Below are 23,409 nucleotides of genomic sequence, written 5' to 3'. Positions count from 1 at the left end.
TTGAACTCAATTCGTTTCTTGGTCTTTTCTAGATTTAGGCGGGAAGTGGAGGACGGAATGAGTTAACGCTAGATTTACTCTGTCTACCCTATTATGTAGAATCAGGGTGAGAATAAAAAAATATCTGCATTTTTTCCATTGTATTTTGTTTGTTCATTTTGTTCTATTAAATATATTTCTTTCATGTATATTTTTGTGTTTATAATGTAACGAAACATATCGCAAGGCAAGTGCAGCGTGCATGGCAATGCAGGCACGTGCGCGCCATCAGTCATGCGTCGCCCGTCGCCGCATCGGTTTGGCGGAGACCATGTCCACGCTGCATTCTAAACGTCGTAGACTGTTTACTGAAACTCTGATTTTATATTACAAATAGAAATATTATATTTAGGCCATTTGTGGCGCAGCAGCGTAAGCGTGTGACGGTAATAGTGACAGATTGTGGATTTGATGCCCATTCGAGGAAATTAAATAATTAATATTTCATTACTTCGTTCTAGCGAGGCGTTGAGTGGCGCTACTCACTTCAGAACTCAGCTGAAAGTGAGGGACGGAAGTGTCTTAATGGGAACAGTGTCTTAATTTTACGTTTTCATGTTTCCTTTCCGTAGTAAAAAACAATCATTAAATAATATAAAAAAAAAGAGAAACGAGTGGAACAAAAACACATAAATATACTTCCGCCGTGCCACTCGTTGAATCTGAATAAAAGTTAATATTTACCATTTATACAATACAAATAGAAATCATCATTTGCGTATACCGTTCAAATGCATATTTATTGGATGCGATCGTTTACAGCGATCACGTATAGCGGTGTTGGTAGTAATGAGTGTTTGTTTAGGCCCGTCCACACTGGGCGGGCGGCGGGCGGGCAGTGCGGCGTCTGTAGGGCGGTTATCGCCGCTTCGTGTTGCCGCGTTTGAAATTGATGCAACTAAATTCAGTAAGCCGCCTTAGTGCTTTATTTTATTATAAGTTTAATTTTGTTATAATCTTAGGTGTATGTTATTAGGTTTGTTATTAATATTTGAAGATCGTAATTAGAAATAGAAAAAAAAAGAATAAATAATATAATAAGTACATATTTTTTATATAATATTAGTCTTTGTATGAGAAATATCTATAATCGACTCGATCGATCTATCATCGATTTTTAACTAACAATAGTCTTTACTACAGAGCGTAGGGATAATGAGCACACCAGTAAGTACACAGTAAAAAGTAAATTATACTTCCAAATTCGATCAAAATGGCGCCAAAATCAATAAATCTATGATTTGAATTAGGTATACTGAATTCAGATAATTAATATTTATTTCGCTTCGGGTTTTTTTATTATTATTTTCTTTTGAAAATAGTTTAATTCTGTCACCATTATTTTCCTGTTTTGATGGACATATTTGCTGTATTAGAAGATGGAGACGGCACTCTTTACCTTTTAAGCCTCCATGCCTTGCCCATACAAAACTAATCCATATTTACTAACTACTTTGTATTCTAATATTCAATATAACAAATTAAATAACCAACAAACGATTTAAAAATAACAATTGTATTTGAATACGGTCTTTACCTATGTTTTTATCACATTGATATAATAATTTCACGAGAAAATATTTATTTAATTATTAAAATATATCAATTTTTACAACCCCTTCTACATTGGACCCTAATAGAAGCTACGAAAATATATTTCATATAAAATATATATTTGTATATCAGCAAAATAATATCTTTATAAACAAAATTAATTCGTTGTATTAATTGCATAAACGAAATATTTTAAAATGAAATCTGCCTTATCTCTCCATTTACGCGTAGTCACGCATGGGTACAGTCGCATACAAATGTTATTAATTGAATTTTAATCGCACTCATGTATAAAAAAATATGAAATATTATTTTTTTGTAGATATAAAATGTATTGTAGCTTTATAGCTTAGTAGAGCTTATAATTCAGATTTTAAGCGTAGTTAGAAATTGCGTAAACGTTTTCCACGTGCATGTACGTTGTTCTTGTTGAGTCAGCGGATGACCGACAGTAACAAATTTAGTCGGTTGCCGCAAACGCTGTTGTTTTAGGCCGTAGACAAACATGCAGCGTGACCGGTGCTAATACTTGTTTGCCTTCTGTATTTATGGTACTGTCGCGCTCGACGTGCTCGCACACCGGAATAATTAGCTCGTTATAAAACACAATGCGTTATATTTTTTTGTGTGACTACGCCTTTACTTTTTGACTTTTGATTTATGTTGTGTAAATTATTTTTTTTCTAAATTTACGTAAACGCATAAGTAGCGCAAATATCTTTTATCAATAATTGTATATTTTTATTATGAGAGAAATAAGATTAACATTTTTAAGTATAGATTTTTTATATAAATAAAGTTTCCAGAAAGAGAAACTTCCTCACAATACGCGTCGTCTCAAGCAATACTGCCAAGCATTAAGCATACAAGTTTTATTTTAAGCTTTACCTCATGTTAAAATCACGTAGGTGAATTTTCAACGAATTTCCTATATAGGTATGCCTCAGGTGAGAATATGAACTAAAATTAACTTGTACACACGGTGCAGGTTACAGACTTGCTGCCGGCTGAATCGATTAAACGATGTAACGAGATTACTGACCGATGGCTAAGTGCTCGTGACTGGCCAGTCGATAATCGACTTTACGTTTGATCTCCCATAGTCGATGTGATGCAAATGTGTTTCCTATTAAAAAATATTTTTAGATAGTCAATTATTTTATATTTTTTCATGAAAATTATTATAAGTAGGTATATCAAGTAATTGATTTTCTATATTATTGAAGTCAATCGTAGCGCAGAGGTACAAAATGTGACTGTAGAATCGATTGGTTGTGGGTTCAATCCCCACTCGAGGTCGTAAAATATTTATTTAAATTTATATTTTTATTTCTTCGCTCTGGTGTCGGTAAGTGCGGTGTTGAGTTCCGCTACTCAACACGCAATGACTCCAGAATTCGGTGGAAAGTGGGGAACGGAGAATCCTAACACTAGGCTCCCTCTGCCTTCCTAGTTGTGCGTGAAGCTGATTTATTTATTTTCTTTATAATCATGACATGTCTTTAGATCGCTAGATATCTTGTAAGGGAACAGTAACTTACCAAACGTAATTAGCGATGGCCTTAATGACTTCCCTCCTAATTGGGGACTAAGATTTAGAAGCCATTGCCTTACATATTCATAGACGTTGAACCCTCAGGTAGTTATAATTTATTCAAAGGCAACGGCCATGCAAATTGCTGAATATCGGTCATGTTTACGTCAGATTTCAGTGAAAATTATTGCGAATTGGCTTTCCAGGTAAAATAGCATTGTTGTGACTATTCTATGAATTGTTAAATTTTAAAGCGGACTGTATTTCGCTTTGTTTACGATTAACAGTTCTAAATCTATGTATTTTATTAAAATTCTTTATATGAAATATTGTGAAATCCTTTCATGTATGAAATATACACCAAAAATTGAGGCATTTTCCTACCTTTAAGCGCAATTTCAATAGACTTTGATATATATGATAATACAAAATATATGTGTTACTTATTTTATTTAGTCAATGAAATACATCATCTCATATAACATGTATTAACATATATTATAATAACTTTGTTTTCTTAAGTGTGGTGCGTAAAGGAGACAACCTGCGGCAGTACATCATTGGCACCTTAGCAAGATTGGATAATTGCTTAAGTGGGATCTCACTTAGCCCTTGTGCTCCGAAGCTGGCCCTTTTACCGTCTTCCTAAGATAAGCATGGTTTATTGTTCGAGACAAATCTTCTTAGATTGTGATAACAAATCGCTGTTAGCACATAGAATTATAAAGGATTACTATAAACAAACCAAATAGTTCTTATAATTCCACTATACAAACTTAGTAGAAATAGTTTTTAATTTAAAAGATCCATACCTCAAAAGGAAAAAAACGGAACTCTAATAAATTTATTAATTATTAATTCATATAAAAATCTTAACGATTTTATAAAATGTAGTGTATTTTAAGATTATTTAACAAAACTCGCCGTCAGACAACAAAATCTCTCATCAATCTTTGTTTAGCAACTTGAAATGCATATGAATATTTTATATTACCGTACATTCGTTAAATATGCAAGACTGTAGAAATCTACACACGAGTAACTGAAAAGAGGGGATCAACTTTTGATACTTGCAGCGTTTCTTTATACTAATTAGGAATGCAAGGTTGTGTTAGAGAAGAAATGTTTAATAATATAATACTGTTTTTTAATTTTTATAAGCTAAAATATTTATGTTATAGAAAATTCTTAACGTAAACATTTAAGTAAATCGTGAGGTATAGATTTCTTATTATTTTAGAATTCAGTAGCCGAGTATAAAAGAATCATGTCTGTATGTTTGTCTATTGAAATTTTTTTAAAGTACTTACAAATATCTACCGACAAACATCTTTGGCTTAACTAAAGAGTGTAAACACCATCTTAATTTTTAATTAAAAATATTAACAAGATTATTGTTAAATTCTATATTATTTATTAAATATACCTAAATAGAATCTATTAAATCAAGAACCACTAGATGATTAATCTTAGTTGAATGATGCTTCGGCTAGCAAGGAATGGCACGCCTTTGTAACTTGGAGCAGTCTAAACTCAATCGTACGGCAAGAGCCACTCGAGCTTAGAAATTCCTCGCAACACAGGTAACTGATCTAAATTCAATTTGTTTGTCTACCGACTGTATTGAACTAGATGTAATAAATTTCAATAGTTTCTAAAATATTTATGATATTGCTTAAATTTAATATTTTTGTTACTGGATTAATAGTACTTATATATGTACAAATAACTACGTAAAAATGAAATTAATGTATTAAATAAATTATATTTAATATTACAGACTGTAATAGCGAAAACTATAATTAAATCTATAATTAAACAAGGGCAATTTCGTGATAACGTTTCATAACAAAAGTTATTTAACAGAAAATAATAATTTCCTCCAATTAATTTATATTCAAACAATTTCTATTCAATTTTAAGCAGTGTATAACACGGCCACTTGAAACTTTTGCTTTGACGCCGCTCGTGGCGTACCTTTCCAAATATCTAAACAATCGCACTGTTCTAAAGTTTTAGCTTTCAAACTTCTGACAAGTTGAGAACTGCTCGGCTTCACTTGGAAAATATTGCAAGCGGTTTCATTTGCAACCGTTGTAGAGTGGCTTGGAATTGTTTATCGTTTTGTTAATAAACTATTGTTATTGAATTAAAAACATAATGTCTAATGTGTAGGGAAATCATAAGAAATATCTTAAGAATAATTGCAAAGATGTAGAGAAAGTAAAGGTAGTAATTTACGTACCAATATACAAACTAGTTAAAAATGATCGCATTAAAAAATATATTAAATGACTTTCACGCTGGTTCCCGCACACAGCAGGGTAGGCAGAGGGAATCTGGTTTTAAGACACTCCGTTCCTCATTTGGAGGCATTGCGTGTTGAGTGGCGGAACTCAACGCCGAGCTTTGCCTCGGCAACAGTGCGAAAAAGTTATCGCATTCAAATTAAATATTTTATTGTTAAAAATATTTTTTTTCTATAATTTAGAGAAGGGGTATATTACATTAGTATACGACTTTTACACAATACTATAACTAAACTAAACTTCTACATATATTATTACTACAATTTAAATCCATTTTACATCACATAAAGTAAATAGTTAATTTTCTTTCAATAGAATCAAATTTATTACAAATCAACTCAGTTTACGGGACAATTAACTCTTGATTGATTCACAAACGCCACCCTCACCCGCCTCCACGAGCGTCAGACAATGATATCAAGCTAACGTCAACTAGGGATTGCTCTACAAAATTCATATAAGTGGAACTTTCTTACGAACTACTAAAACGTACCTGCGGGTCGTTTATGGCGAATTTTAAACGTTCATAGTTTTACGTTTATTGTTGTATTCTAGTGAAAAAATATGATTCCTTTACTATTATTTTATACATTAACTAGCGGACGCGCGCAGCTTCGCTTGCGTAATTAGGGGTGAATTCTAATACACCACGAAACACATGTTCGATTAAATATTTTTAAGAGTCTAAATTAAAAATGTTATAATAATCGGTGGCGTTTTAAAGAATTTTCCATACAAACTTTCAACCCCTTATTTGCACCCTTAAGGGAAGAATTCTAGAAAACCATGAAACATGTGTTCAATTAAATACTTTTAAGACTCTGAATTTCAAATTTTATAAAAATTGGTGGCGATTTAAAAAAAAATCTATACAAACTTTCAACCCCTTATTTGCACCCTTAGGGGGAGAATTCTGGAAAACGATGAAACACGTGTTCCATTAAATACTTTTAAAAATCTAAATTTCAAATTTTATAAAAGTCAGTGCCGATTTTATTTTGTTTCCATACAAACTTTAAACCCCTATTTCACCCCTTTAGGGTAAAAATTTATCAAAATCCCTTCTTAGTGGATGTCCAGATTACGAAAGTAAACATCTGTCCAAATTTAACGTTTCTACGCACAGCGGTTACGGCTGTGCGTGCGTCTTACCTCAGTCAGTGAGGACAGGTGCTTTTATATAGATTATATAAAATTATAAGGATTTCTTCATTTGTGACGGCAATATTAAGTACTATTCATACGAGCGATCTCCAAAGGAATCTCGTAAAGCTCGTTACATAATATTAATCTTTTGCTTATCATAAAATACTTTGTCACATTATTATATTTGTCCCATTAATATAACATTTTAAAATAAATTTCAAAAATCGTCCCATAAGAACCAGAAACATATAGTATAGTAGTTCTGTAATAGCAGTACAACTGCTAAGATATTCTGAGACGTTCTGAGCGTCGGCCGCCTCTCCATTATGTAGAAACCCCCTTTTCGTTTCTCACTCTTCGTCTTCAGATTCATACTTGACGTGTGTTTTGGGTATAATTAACTTAAGAGAAACAGGTGAGTCGTGATAAGTGAAAAGGGATAACTAGTTCAGTTTAAACTTATTAACTATTAAGTTGAATTTAAGTTTAACATTACTATTAAATATTTAAGAACATTCACTTGACTTCATAAATTGCCTTTACATTAAAACTAAATACGTCTATGTTATATAACTGTAGTATGGAGTGCAGAACGATAAAATGAGCTTTGATTAAAAAAATATATAGTATTTAAATGTAAAACACAACGAACTTTAAAAAACTGACATCCGTTGTGTCCTATCTAAAAGCAGGTACTTGAAAAACTGGAGTTTTGTGTAAATGAGGTGGAGGGACACGCATATGGCGAGGAGGAAGCGATGCGCATAAATCTGTGACGGTGGCGCCGCGGCAGGAAGCGGAAGTGCCGGTGTCGTTTGCCGCATTGTGCTATCGGCCGCCGAGCCGCGCGGACGTCTCTTTGTGCCATTTGTGAACGCCACTTTATGGATACTCATTCAGATACCCTATCGCATAAAACCATTGTCGCACCACCTTCGTTGATAGCGTGCTCGTTTATTCTTATACCTGTCGGGTTGTAAATGTTGTTTACATTTTGGGTCCTTTTTCAAGTACATATGTATGTATATAAAAATATATACTGGCCAGTCAGTATAAATATGTAAGGTATAGTTCTATTATGATCTATTACGTCTCACATTTTCCAGGTTGTAAAAGCGTGACATTCAATTTCATTACTCAACACACAATATCTTTAAAACTGGCTGAAACGTGAGGACTCTTAACTCTACATAAGCATGAAGCTGAAAAAAGAAGCGGTCAAGTGCGAGTCAGTTAATGTTTAATAAATTTAACTTAGTTTTATATATTTTTTCTTTATTTTGAACTATGTGTATTATAAAAAAATATATACATCACTTATGTATGCACCTTATAAGAGTTCCAAAAGTTGATGAACACTAACTTAACATTTTATATCTAGTGGTTTATAAATAAACAATAAAAAGCATTTAGGAATTATCAAAAAATCTTATCTGTTTATCGTCCTCTTTTAATTTTTTTTAGTAAAAGTGTCAGATAACAGCCAAAAACAAAACAAGGACAAGGAACGCTTATGCAAATGGAACCGGCCAAACGGTTTGAGGCGATCAGTGGCAGTGCAGTTGATTGCTGATAACGAAGAACTTGTGGTTTGAAACACGGTTCTTAAATTAAGCTTTAAATGCTACTGGTTCCATTGGGACAGCTATCTTCTTTTTAAACGGTTTCATTTTAAATTTTAAAAAGGATTACCTATATTAAAATTAATAAAATATTGAAGAAATTATTACTATCATACAGGCATTAAATATTTTTAGTCGAGAACTATCATGGCTCAGGGGCACAAGTGCGACAGGTTGTGGGTTCGAACCCACTCGAGGAAATGAAACATATAATGCTTTTACTTCTCCGTTATGGTGTCGACAACACAAGCATCCAATGCCATTTTTTAACATTTTTTTTTATTTAACTCTGAATGGAATTTATTCCTCTAAATACGAGATAATATTGCACAAAACTATTATTTATGTTATCCTGGAACTACCTCGCAGTATGAGTTCTCGCCTCAATATTTATGAAGCCAACTTTGGGTTCAGCCATCATCAATCACAAAGTTATAAATAAAACAATAAAAGGTAAAAACTTAGTTCCCGCGAGGGTCGGCTCCTTTACTCCCAGCCAATATTGCTGCAGAAAACCCACTTATTGGAATAATATGTAGATTGTAACAATATTAGAAGTGTTGTGAGGGACTACTCGATACTTTATTACACACCCGTGTCAATAACTCTTCTTAATATAAGATTATGGCTGTTTGGAATTCGACGTAACGCAATTATGTTGATATAATTATTTTAACTTCGTTTGTTTATCAGTCACTTGGGTCATTTTATGTATACGAATATGTATGTGGAGGAGGAATGTAGTTTGAATTTTGTTGAGTTTTTTAGTTTAAACATTGCATATTACAAACCATCTTAGTAGAAATCGTAGAATAGACCGAAAGAAATTATAGCTTATTGTCTATTTGCCATTTTATTTTGAGACATTGCATTTTGCGTGACCGAATCTTCGTCTTTTGCCTTATAGCAAGAAAATAAAAAAAAAAAAAATCATTCACTCCCTCAAAAAGAGTTCGAACCCACAACTGTTAATAGTCAGAACTGTTTAGATCAGAAGAAGAAAATGCTCCGCTGCGCCACGATGATCTCACCTGTACTTAAAAAGTTATTTATTTTATAACAAATATTATGTTTTTAACTGAAAATAAAGTTAATTCTTATTTAAAAATTCGAAAATTCGAAAAACCTCGGTTAAGTAATATAACAATTTTACAATAATACATATCTACACAAGAAATAACTATAATTCATTCAAGTATTACAAACTTACCATAATCACACAAAAGAACATATAAATAATAGTTTTTCTATGAATGGAAATAAGTTATTTATGATAAATCGTATATAAATCATTTCGCTAACGCGCGCGAGTAGCGATAAAAGCGAACGAATAAACTTTTGTGTGATTTCTAAGCGAGATACCATTGCGGTGGGTACGGAAAGTTGGCACTGCCGATCGAGTTACACACTCTATTTGTATGGACATTCTCTTTGATTGTGCATTATTAATAATATATATTTGAAAATAATAGGAGTAATGGCACCTTCTAATGTGTAAATACAAAAATACTTACTATAGTATACATAAGTGTGAAATAACGCTAAATAATTAAATATTTTTTTATTTATTAAATCAAATTTCTAATATTCTGATTCAAAATTCGGCAAATATTTAAATTTCGCTTTAAATATTTTAGTATTTTGAAAAAAAAATGCCTTTTAAAATGCTTGTTTCTTCTTTAGTATTTGGTTTTATACACTTGACACATTTATATTAATATCTAATTAATACTTTTTGTCAATTTCTGTGACGTTTGAAATAAATAGATATGGAACATCCACTCTAAACTCTCCTCTACAATTGAAACGAGAGTTTTTTTACCTCATCTTCCGGCCTATATGCCACTTGTAATGCGTTTAATATTTCATGATACCGCCGCCGGCGTATCGATATCTATGGCGCTATAAATAACCAAAAAGCGGACAGGCTCGGGAAATCAGACCTATCAATATATTATTAACTTGGTGATGCCAAGCTTTGTTAACTATTGCCACTCAAATACTGTATTGGCAGACAGTTTTACTAACTTTTTATAAGTTTATTTGTTTTCTTATTGTCAATTTTACTTATTACTTATATTAGGTAGGTATATCCTAGGTATGTGTAGAGAATATCGTTGAGATGATTTAATTTATATAGACTAACTAGCGGACGCGCGCAGCTTCGCTAGCTTATTTAGGGATGAATTCTAATAAACCATGAAATATGTGTTCATTGAAATATTTTTAAGAGTCTAAATTTCAAATTTTATAAAAATCGGTGGCGATTTAAGAATTTTTCCATACAAACTTTCAACCCCTTATTTGCACCCTTAGGGGAAGAATTCTAGAAAACCATGAAACATGTGTTCAATTAAATACTTTTAAGAGTCTGAATTTCAAATTTTATAAAAATTGGTGCCGATTTAAAAAAAATCTATACAAACTTTCAACCCCTTATATGCACCCTTAGGGGGAGAATTCTAGAAAACGATGAAACACGTATTCAATTAAATAGTTTTATAAATCTAAATTTAAAATTTTATAAGAATCGGTGCCGATTTAAATTTTTTTCCATACAAACTTTCAACCCCTATTTCACCCCTTTAGGATTAAATTTTTTCAAAATCCCTTCTTAGTGGATGTCCAGATTACAAAAGTAAACATCTGTCCAAACTTCACGTTTCTATCATCAGCGGTTTCGGCTGTGCGTGCGTCTTACCTCAGTCAGTGAGGACAAGTCCTTTTATATATATAGACTAGCGGACGCGCGCAGCTTCGCTTGCGTATTTAAGGGTGAATTCTAATAACCCACGAAACACGTGTTCAATGAAATATTTTTAAGGGTCTAAATTTCAAATTTTATAAAAATCGGTGGCGATTTAAAGATTTTTAATACAAACTTAAACACCTTATTTGCACCCTTAGGGGGTGAATTCCAGAAAACCATGAAACATATGTTCAATTAAATATTTTAAAGAGTCTAAATATCAAATTTTATAAAAATCGGTGGCGATTTAAGAATTTTCCCATACAAACTTTCAACCCCTTATTTGTACCCTTAGGGGGTGAATTATAGAAAACCATGAAACATGTGTTTAATTATATACGTTTAAGAGTCTGAATTTAAAATTGTATAAAAATTGGTGACGATTTAAAAAAAACCTATACAAACTTTCAACCCCTTATTTGCACCCTTAGGGGGAGAATTCTAGAAAACGATGAAACACGTGTTCAATTAAATACTTTTAAAAATCTAAATTTCAAATTTTATAAAAATCGGTGCCTATTTAATTTTTTTTCCATACAAACTTTGAACCCCTATTTCGCCTCTTTAGGGTTAAAATTTTTCAAAATCCCTTCTTAGTGGATGTCCAGATTACGAAAGTAAACATCTGTCCATATTCCACGTTTCTACGCACAGCGGTTACGGCTGTGCGTGCGTCTTACCTCAGTCAGTGAGGACAAGTCCTTTTATATATATAGATTAAATATCGACATTTTTACCGAATGTAGAAGTGTAAGCAAAGAGAACCTAATGTCTTGACACTCCGTTTGCTGCTTTTCGTTTTATTTCGAGAAGTTATGGAGTGGAACTTAACGCCGTCCTATATAATAAAATCAATAATTATTTTCTTATTTTTCTTTGTAAATATAAATCTATAAAAATAAATTCACTAAAAAATAGTACAAAAATAATATAAAACGAACAATTAGAAATCAGTACAATAGTAACCATTGTTGTCCCCAAATTCGTCGGTATTTGAATTCAAAAGCGGTGTGCGGCAAATTTATCGCGTGTTTCCGATTTAAATCGTCGAATTAACGACATTGCAGTCGCTGCTGTGTTTATCGGATTCGTTCGCGCCGCCCAGCGCCCTCGGCGACGGGAAAATACTATTTTACAGCCCACGAGCCTAGTATATATGTAGCTGCCTAGATCCTATATGTAGTACTTATATGTATTTTAGATAGTAGAATGTATATTCATAAAATAAAGGAACTCGTTAACCAATAAATATTTCATATACAGGGTGGAAGAGGCAGCGCTCCTTTTACTGAAACTGCATATAGGGTAAAATATTTCAAACCCAGAATTAAAAAAAATAATCAAGGTACCTCAACAGTTTGGACGTAGGATTTTTTTTTTATTTCACGATTTTTATCCATACCTGTATTTCGTGTGACGCACACATACATGTGCGACGTTGCCGCTTTGACAGGTAAGTGTGTGCGTGCCTATGTTATACTTTACAAATGGCGTTTTATTTTAAAACGATAATTTTATTATTTATTTTGTTTGAAAAATAACTTTTTCATTTTTGGGAATTATTTTTTTTCTAAATTATATTAGGCTTTTATAGAGTAGTTAAAACTGTGGTTTCATTTAAAGTGGTACTGACAATTCTAACTTGTATAAAGACACAAGCGGTGTAATTGCAGATACGTAAAAGCTACAGTTGAAATAGATATACTCGTATTTCTTGTTTTCTGGCTTCACGCTGTATCCCGCAATACACTCCGTTCCCCGTTTATCACGAAATTCTGGGGGCATTCCGTGTTAAATAGTGAGACGCAAAGCCGCGATTTTCCTCACATATAAAAAATTATAACTTGAAATAAATTTAAATTCTAAATATTGATAAATACACATCGTAAGCAACAAACGTAAATATTAATTAATGTAATATGAGTTGGCAGTTTAGTATAAAGCTATACGTTATCGCGCTCACACATTAGTAGCTTTGAATAGACCGTCGCTACCAACTTGGAGCTGAATTAAGCTACTAATTAAACTTGGTACTTTTGTATTATTGCCTTAACTCGCAACTACAGCCTATGCAATTCATAATTACTCGCTTTTCAACCAACTTGAAAATTATGTATATAAGTACTTTTAAATGGTAGATGCTTCAATTATAATGGTGGTAAACTATTTGAGACGAAAGAAGTTACTTCAAATCGGAGGTCCACCCCCTCGTTTTTAAGTAAATGAATGTGATTTTTGCATTTCAAATATGTGGCTTAGAAATATTAGAAAAATATGTTTCAATAGTATTTACCGAAGCAAATCTTTGGAAATTAATATTAAAATGATTTTCAATTTTAACAAAAAATTACTACTTTGATTGTAAATCAAATTTACAGTAAAATAAATGTTATAAAAATTAACACATTAGAAATATCTTTAACAGTTTGGTTAAACTAAGTGTCATATATTTTTTTTACAGTTTTCAAACAACATACTATTTATTATTTTAAAAAATTATTGTAAATTGCCAAAGATGCTTGCATTAGAAACATATTTTTTTGATATTTTTGACTATGATTGCATTCTGACCGGGACCCCAATTTATACTTGTATTCTAGGAATACATGAAAAGAATAAAACATATATATCTTATAACTCATATATGCCAAATATTTCACAATATATATACTTAACAACTATTAATACCTAGATTAATAAGTACATATACAAAATTCAATGCTAGCGATAAAACGTGTTTACTCGTATTTACTGAAATTTAAACGCCATAAAGGTTCAGCTGCGCCTGACGAAGGCTCATCTCGATTTACGAGCACAAATCAAACATTTAGTTGGCGGTTGTAAATCAGGCTGGCGTGAAATTTATGGTGCGGTCCAGATTTGTTGCTTAGCACGTGACTGAAATGTACTTAAGGATGTTTATTGACGATTATGAAAATGGATGAGATAAATAAATTATTTTATTTGCTGTGAAAATGTCTAAAATATATTTTATTAACTTCATGTATCCCACGTGTAGGAGGGGAGGCAGAGAAAGCTTAGTGTTAAGACACTCTGTTCTCCACTTTCTGCCAAATTCTGGAAGCATAGCGTGTTGAATAGTAGAACTCAACGCTGTGCTTTACCTCGACACCAGAGCGAAGAAATGAAAATATCATTTTTTTTGTATATCCTCGAGTGGGAATCGAACTGACAACTTGTTATGTTTACATTTGTACTCCCGCACCACTTCTCTCAAACACTTATAATGTAAAATCACCTAAAATATCGTATTTCAAAATATATTTTTTTACAAACACAGACTATTAACATATCGTTTGCTTATAGAATAAAAAATATGAAACAATTAGGCACAATACAATCTGAATACTTATATATGTAAACGTGCATTTAATGGTTTTTTAAATATCGCTAGGAATGGCGCGGCTTCCACACGTCGGTGAACAATGGCGGATAGGGGAAAACATAATTTATTTTCGAGTTAAATCTTTTGTGGAAATAATATGACATTTCTATTTGAAGTTACCGAATTGATTTATCGGTTGCCTTCTTCAACTCTCAATTATAACAATCATTTGTTTGATTTTTTATATGTTATTGAAAAATAATAAATCTACATTTTTATTTCACGTTCCCGCTGTGTCGCGCCTGTAGCAGGATAAGCAGAGGGAGCCTAGTGTTAAGACACTCCACTCTTCACTTTCCGCCAAATTCTTGGAAGCATTGGGTGTGTAGTGTGTGTGTTAATATTAAATATTTCATTTTCTTTAGTGAGAATTGAACCCCCAAACTACCGCCTTTACAGACACATGCTTGTGCCCCTACGCCACGACTGGCTTCCATTATACTTCCATATATATTATAAAAAAATCCACAAAACATAAATGTTGTAGCACTTTGTTTTTGCCCCGTCAACCCACTTGAACATTTCCGCTAACGTGTAAAGCGATCGCAGTTAAATATTATAGAGCGCACTCAAACATGACTGCAAATTAAGCCTCTCGTATGTGAAGCTAAAGGATTTTAAAACGGAACAATTTTTTCGTGTAACTTCAAGCTCGATACAGGAGTTTTATATTTCAATGGAAAGCCGAATGGCAAAAACTCCATTGCAACGTTAATTCAAAAAGTTGTTTTCATTACGGAACGGTCTCGCGGTACGCTGCGTGCTACGAGTGCGCGAAAAAGTTACATAAAGCACAGCGACTGGAAAGAATTTAAAGTAGAGAAACAAAAATAAAATGGCGGCGACAGTTGTGGAATAAAGGCGGTCGCTACAATTGCTGCATTCCAGCTGCTGAGCGCTTCTCTTCTGTTCTTGGTGGCGGTGGCCGGACAATGCTCGTAATCTAATTGCTTCGTGAGAGCAATCTCGAATTTTAATTTTCATAATAATAGCGATTCCTTTTTATCTTTTAGACAAAGCGATTTAGGTTTTTATGACATTATTTTTTCATTTGTAAAGAATTTCTTATATGTGTATAGTAAGGACATCGTTTAAGTTATAATTATACATAAAATAGAAATAGTATAAACACAACTGTTGCCCTATACTTTCTATATATATTATAAAAATATCTTTTTTGTTAAAATACTGTCGTAAAATTAATGAATTGAAACGTACACTTTATATAATACGTAATAGAAATCTCTCTGGTAGCAACATACGTATTTTTCACAAACATTTTCAAAGCCTTTAAATTGTTTTAATTATAATATACAAACAAAAACAAAATATGAAATTAGACAGCGGAAAATATTTTCGTCAAAGCGACCTAAAAACTGCAGGCGTACATACATACGTACGGGCAGCGAGCGGGTGAACTGTCACGCGGCCGCCCCGAAAATTAAAGGATTCCGAGCGTCCAAAACAAATACGAATATTTTTATATTTTATTTTGTTAAATAAAAAATCGTCCGGAAGGTAGAGCAGTAGCTCACAGGTGGGAATTTAAATAATCTGACAGGGCTTAAAAGGAGAAATATCAGCTTTTGACCGTCGCGGTGAGCGCCAGATTAGGCACATTGTGCTGTGTTGGATTTGTATGTAGTCAAGCTTTTTTATAATTTAAATGAGGATTATAAAAATGCCGCGCTTCCCTTGTAATTGGCTTGCTCTTGTTATTTAGAGAACGCCGGTACAGGAAAATGAATAATACCAGTGACATTACTTTCGTGATTTGTTTATCCCGGTAAAAATATATATTATTTAAAATATAAAATTTATACAATAGATTTATTTTAATTTTTACTTACAGAGACAATTTAAACTCGTACATAAGACAATTTCATATTTAAATTAATCCTACTTAAATGCACAATCTTAAATTATCATTAGAATATTCATAAGAGCTTACAACGTCTATTCTACGATGGTCGCTTCAAATCGAATATCTATGCATAAAATTGTCTTCGCCGCAGAGGTTAGTTGGTGGTGGTTGGTGTCTAAACGTCAAGTTGATTAATCACTCTCTCCCCTACGTTATTAACATGGTAATGGCCGCGAATCGCTTTCTTAGCGATACTTAATGATACGGGATTTGGCGGGATAAAGTCCTACGAGTTGGCTCAGGTTATCTCGTCTCTACAGGCTACTTAGCTCTCGTAAGCTGTATTTACATTTATGTAAACTTAAATTTCCTTCGTCGAATTGTTGAACTGAAGAAATTCAGGTAAGAGTAGTTTAAAAATTATTGATATTTTTATTTTATTGTTTTTTTTTAGCTGAACTCTGTATCCCGTACTCAGCATGGTAGGCAACGGAAACCTAGTGTTAAAACAGTCTGGTCCCCATTTCCGCTGAATTCTAGAAACATTGTTCAAAAGACTGGATTCCACGCCGTGCTATAATTTGACACTAGAACAAAGAAATAAAAATATTAAATTTTACATTTCCTCGAGTGAGAATCGAACCTGTCACGTTTACAGTCACACTTTAAGCCACACTTCATTCTTGAACTAATCAATATAAAGAATATAAGAATATATACTCGTACATGTAAAATTAAACAAATAGTTGGTACTTGCGTCTTTCATAACACCACGCGCGCTAAAAGGTGCTCGGCAAGTCACAATATTTGCTCACCTATCCAGCATCCCGTAGGACTGTTGTTTCTATGAATAAAATAACAATTATAAGTGATCCCTGTCCCAGCGGCGCGTGCCTAATTCCGTTTGAAACAATATTCATCTGGCAATTCACTTGTAGGACACACGGGTTTTTATTTTTAATGTATAGAATGTAGAATTTTTCGTTCTCTTTTATTATATTTTTTTTTAATATTAAAAAATATCAATTTATCATTTTAGATATATACATATATATACACATAGATATTATTATCGAAAGTGTTACTTCAAGTCTATTAAAAATCAATTATTAGATTAAAAAAAAAAAAGATTAATAATTGGTACGAAATAAATAAATATAAGTACGAAATGTCATTATATTGCAACATAAATTCCAGAAGGACAAAAGAAATCTAATATATAAATAATATCTCATATATAATAATGGCGAAACTTAACACCACTTTATTAACCAAAGCAGATTCCCCCGCGTGGGAATCGAACCAACAATCATTGCTCCTCAAAAATTACTAAAACAAAATAAATATATAATTTCATCAATCAATGTTCCTGGCCGTGTGTTCGTAGTACTAAACGAAGTTTGTTCCGTCATTCCTCTAGTTATTTAATGTGGGATTGCATTTCCCTTTAGTTGGGATCGCCGGCTGATGCCGCCATGATAAGTGTCGGATAAAATTTGTGACGTGAGGTTGATATGGTATGTTTAAACGTGCCTATGTATTTATTTTGTTATTTCTGTAGCCATGTGTATAAAAATGTAATTTTAATTAGAAAATTAAATTATATATACTATAGATGATAGTACAATTAATATAATAATATAAATAAATAAATCAATCAATCAGTTTCACGCTGTATCCCGCACACAGCAGGGTAGGCAGAGGGAACCTAATGTTAAGAGACTCCGTTCCCCACTTTTTGTCGAATTCTGGAGGCATTGCGTGTTGAGTGGCCCCGCTTTGCCACGAAACGAGAGCGAAGAAATAGAAATATAAACGTAAATAAATATTTCACTTCCTCGAGTGGAAATCGAACCTACAACTGTCGCGTACAGTCACACCCTTGTGCCACTGCGCTACGACGGCCTAAATATACTAGTTATAATTTACATTTTAATTCTGTAACTAGAACAAACACTTATATACCATTATTGTAGCAAATAGAAAAGTTATGCACCGTTTTTATCACCGCAGCTAACTGCAACATAAACCGCCATATAAAAAGACAGCAATAAATCGATGGTTGTAAAGTTGTTTTCGGTTAAAGTTGCCTTTATAGAGGAATAACCGTAAAGAGTTCCACGATACGACGACGAGGGTATCAGGACGTCAGCCATACGTCTTTATCGGAACTTACTGCGAATAACTTTTAACTGAGCCATCCATAAAATGAACAGTTAAATTGAAATATAAATATTATTATTATATGGAATTTTAGTAGTCATATTTAAAATTTCTTTCAGCAACTTAGATGAAGTAGTATTTCAGCTATGTATACTCTAACTAGCCTTTAGTTAACCTGAGAAGAGAGTGTCTTAACACTAGATTCCTCTTGCGTAACCCGCTGTGTGCAAGATACAGTTTAAAATTGATATAACTTTAAAAATATTATAAACGAGTTTTCGCAACGCCAGTTTATATTTAACGTGCAAAGAATGCTGTTCATAAAAATGACCGCCCAGCACCACCAAAATCAATTCCACTCATCTCATTCATTCGTTCACCGATAAGCGGTTGCTATCAGACCACCAAATCTTCTTTTTTCTCGTCAAAACCCAACCCCTCGCAAAGTAAATGATCGAGCCGCTTATTATTTGGCGTGTGCGCAAACATTTAGCGCCCTTATCGGGGCCATTAAAGATATGGCTTCATTACACGCGGTGCCGGCGAAAAGGTTGCTACAGCTTTTGTATGGCGGTTTGTTTGTTTCTCTTTTTGACATTTAAGTACTTATTTTTCTTGTTCGTGAATGTGAACCTTTGTTGAGCTATTTTACTTTCAATTGTTGGCAAGCCATTGTTTTTGGTGATTGTAGATGATTTATTTTTATTGTCATTCGAAAAAAAAAATTAAGTCAGTTTTACACTGTATTTTGCACACAGCAGATTAGGCAGATGGTCTCACCAGGGCGAAGAAGTGGAAATAATAATTTAAATAAATATTTCATTTCCTCCAGAAGGGATCGAACCCACATAAAGTCGCGTTTACAGCCATTTATTGTTAATACAGTACCTGTGAATTAGAATAATTCTTGTAAGTAGATATATTACAATCATCATTTAAAACATGTGTTTTTACTATTTAATATTATATGGCCCCATAACTTGTGCCACATTAAGCATGGTGTTAGTAAAAAATGTTATTTCATTATTTATTGTATCAAATGGGAATTTTACGCCATTTTTACGTCCCGCATTGCCATTTAGATAAAAGAGCTGACATTCATTTCCTAAACGACGACCGACGGTAGACCACCGCTGTTTGTGTTATGTTACGTTTTTATAATTGATATACAAAAATTGTAACTTTATACTTATGTGTGTAACAGGTTATTTTATAGTCTTTAGTTGGAGTGCTATTTCTATATGTAATAAAAAAATAACATATTACCATTTTACCAATAACAACAGTAAATAATATAATTCTGTTTTTTTTATTGCACTCCAAATAAAAGTGTTGAACTCTGAAGTGGCACTATTTTTTTCAGGAAATATTTAAATTTTTAAATTATATTTTTTATATACAAAAATATGTACATTAAACATGAAAGGAGCGTTAACAGAATTATCTATCAACATACTATATTATATTTAACAACATGTGACGCCATGCGCGGGTCGAGGGAAATGAAGTGGAATCTTTCAGATAACGCACACAACCATTCGCGCGTGTTAACAAGGACACACACACTCACACAGACACACACATACACACACATGCTTAGCTCTTAGGGTAGAGTTCACACAGTGTGATGTAGGTGACATCGATAATTTGCTGTAATGGAGTGTAAGTGCTAAATTGAATGTGTTTAAGCACACCTCTATACTACGAGTAGATTCGTTATGACGCAGCCTTAAATGTTTTAGCTTTAAGGAAGTCGTTTTGTAATAATTAATAGATAATACCATTTTTCAAATTGTGTTTTTTCAAGTTTGTCTGTTTGTTTGATTGTTAATATAATTTTTCTATTAAATATGAGATTATATTTACAGGTCATCGGCATATTAGGTGAAGATAATTTCTGTTATACAGCCTCACTCATCCTCATTCATCATCATCCAACATACAGTTCAGCTTGGAGAGTCATTTCCGTGTATTTTTCAAATATAGCTTGTTAGGTAGCAAAACACCGAGCTTTATAGATTAAATCCAGTAAAATACACCCATTATATATAAACTTTAGCTTAAGTTAGCATTGAAACCCACAATTATCACATTTCCCTAAATACATACGAGTATATCCTCACAAAGATGGAAATTGAACGTTTATTCGTATTTCTCATACGATAAGCCGTCCTTTCAGCCTCTGAAGAGTATGTACGGCACTAACGACGTGAAACACATTTAGGTGTCCGCACAATTGAACACGAAGGAAGTGGCCAAGATAACGGCAGCAGTGGGTCCGATCCGGTCTGGAGTGACGGTATACGTACGAGTACTATGAGTTTGTCTGTTGTAACACTTGTAATTATGTTTTCATGAAATTGTCTTATTTTGAATTATATATTATATATATTATAATTTAGTGTTTTTTCAAAGGTGAAAAGTGACATTTATTCTTTATTTAATTATTGAAAATATTTTCTAAGTAAATTTATGGAAAACTTTAAGGTAATTTATTAATTAATATAAATGTAATAATGTAAGACAATTCAGAATCAAAATATTTCAAATTTTCAAACTCTGTGAAAATAAATCCTCAATAAATGAAATTGAGTATGGACAGACATATACATTTCTTATATTTTAAACAACATTCTAGGTTGATGCATATTTTTGTACCTCCATATACCTGTGTTTTTTTCCAAATAATATTTTTTCATATATTCCATATAAACCACAACACGAAAATATCTTAGCGGCGAATCCATCACTCATTATGTTATTTCTGATATTTATATCTATTATTTCTTATAATCTCCTCTGATATGGGTCCTCACGTGATGAATCTATGAGAACTATCAATCTTAGGGGAGTGGATCTTTATGGGTATAGAATTTTATTTCCCTTTTGCTTTTATTCAGCAATCACCATTTACAGCTATAGGTACGTATATGTAATTAGTTTATTTATGTTTATAAATCTAAAGATAATATTAATTTATTAGAAATATTCAAAGACATAATAATAATTGTATACGAGGCCCTCGTGGCACAGGGCCAGAAGGGTGTGACTGTAACGCGACGGCTGTTGGTTCGATATCCACTTGGTGGAATGAATTATTTAGTAATGTTCATTTCTTTACTCTGACACCAAGACAAAAGCCCGGTTTTGAGTTCCACTACTCAATGCCTTGAAAGATTCGGCTGAAAGTGGGTAAAGGAGTGTCATAACACTAAGTTCACCCTTGCCTTGCTGTATTCGGGACACATCGTGAAACTGATTATTCATCGAGCATTCATCGTTTATGCCTTCAATATGAAAAACATTTTAGCTTTAAACTTTTAAAATAAACACAAAACAAAAGTAAGTAGACAAGAATAATAAAATTTATCTTGTACAAAACACCCCATAAAAAGGAATTGTCTCGAGAAGTTTATAAATGCGATAACGACTAAAGTTGTTCGGTCCTTTGTTGCTACGCTTATATAAATATGTCCAGACATATTGATCTACCCTGCCTCCCAAATAAGCTGGTATGGAGATGAAATGAGAGGAGTTAGAAGGACATCCAGAGGTCTTGTTTAATTGGACGTGGCGTACCTAAATACTCGCTGAAGTAAAAAAGAGAAATCCAAGGAGTGTCTGTCTCAGGCTCCGCCCTGCGCTGGGTACGCCCACTAAGATCCTCTCAGACTAGAGAGAGACACTTCTTTAGTTTCATATTACCTACGTATATATATTATATAAATACATAAATAATTCTTGGGCCTGTCTCATATTTAGTATATAGCATTGGTGGTGTTCTAAGGTTTTATATCTTCGTACGCTATTTGAACAATGGCTTGCTTGAATATTAAAGTATCACATATTTTAATAGTTTTATATAAAAATATTCTTTCTAATGCTTTTAATTGGTAGAAAATTATTTGGAAGATAAATAAGGAATATGTTATACATACATGGAAGTATACGAATTCTTCCTTGAGATCATATTAGTGATATATATACAAAGTGTGACTGTAAGCCGGCTGGTTGTGGGTTCGATCCCCACTCGAAGAAATTTTTACTTAAATTTATATTTTCATTTCATTGCTCTTGTGTGGAGCCAAAGCGCGGCGAAATGCCTCTAGAATTCGGCAGAAAGTGGGGAACGGAGTGTCTTAACACTAGGTTCCCTCTGCCTACTCTGATGTGTGTAGGATACAGCGTGAAGTTGATATTGCATGATTTATAGGATTATATTGAAAGATCTATATATAAAGAATAATAATTTGTATTGAAGTGTATTATTATTCTTAGTTCTATCGCTTATTATTTTTAGAATTTAATATAGGAATGAAATAGCAAAAATGAAAATAGAAAATATCATGGTTACCGGAAACGGATACTCGATTAATTTTTAATTCGCTCTGGCGACGCGGCGCGGCGATGTCGTCGTCTTCCTGCCCGTCGCTTCCGGTTTTGAGCACTCTTTTTTTCACTTTTTAGCTTGTATTTCCGTTTTAGCTCAACAGCCGATGTTACGCGGATTTTACCGCAAGCCAATTTGTTTAGAGCTTTAAGCCTTTTTGTCCTAACTTTAGAAAATAATTGCTAATGCTTTATAACATTAAATAAAACGAGCATTCGTTCTAGTTGTATAATTAATTGTAAAATATTAATATTCAGGTGGTTCGAGATATTTCTCAAAGTTTATACAGTATTGAGTGTGACGCAATGTCTACTGATTAAAGTAGATAAATGTTTTTAAATTATAGATAATTTTAATAATAGTAATAGTACTTTTAGTATGAGGGCATAAGGGCATTTAGAATCTTTGACTAATCCTTACATATTTTAATATCAACAAATAACCAATATATTAGATGATAAAATAATAATTTTAAGCTATTCAGTAGAAATATTACATAAAAACTAAAAGAAGAAATGTAAACACCATAGTAACAAATTTACAGAGATTAAAAAATAATGACACAACAACCTCGCTTACCCTTTAGTGTTCAATTTACTTTCATAAAAGAATGACGCTCTCGAGCGATTATTT

The sequence above is a fragment of the Heliconius melpomene genome, chromosome 17, assembly GCF_056956725.1.
Source record: "Heliconius melpomene rosina isolate 202511_hmr_F chromosome 17, ASM5695672v1, whole genome shotgun sequence".
Taxonomy (NCBI): Eukaryota; Metazoa; Arthropoda; class Insecta; order Lepidoptera; family Nymphalidae; genus Heliconius; species Heliconius melpomene.
The sequence above is the reverse complement of the archived record's forward strand: the minus strand, read 5'-3'. Positions refer to the sequence as shown.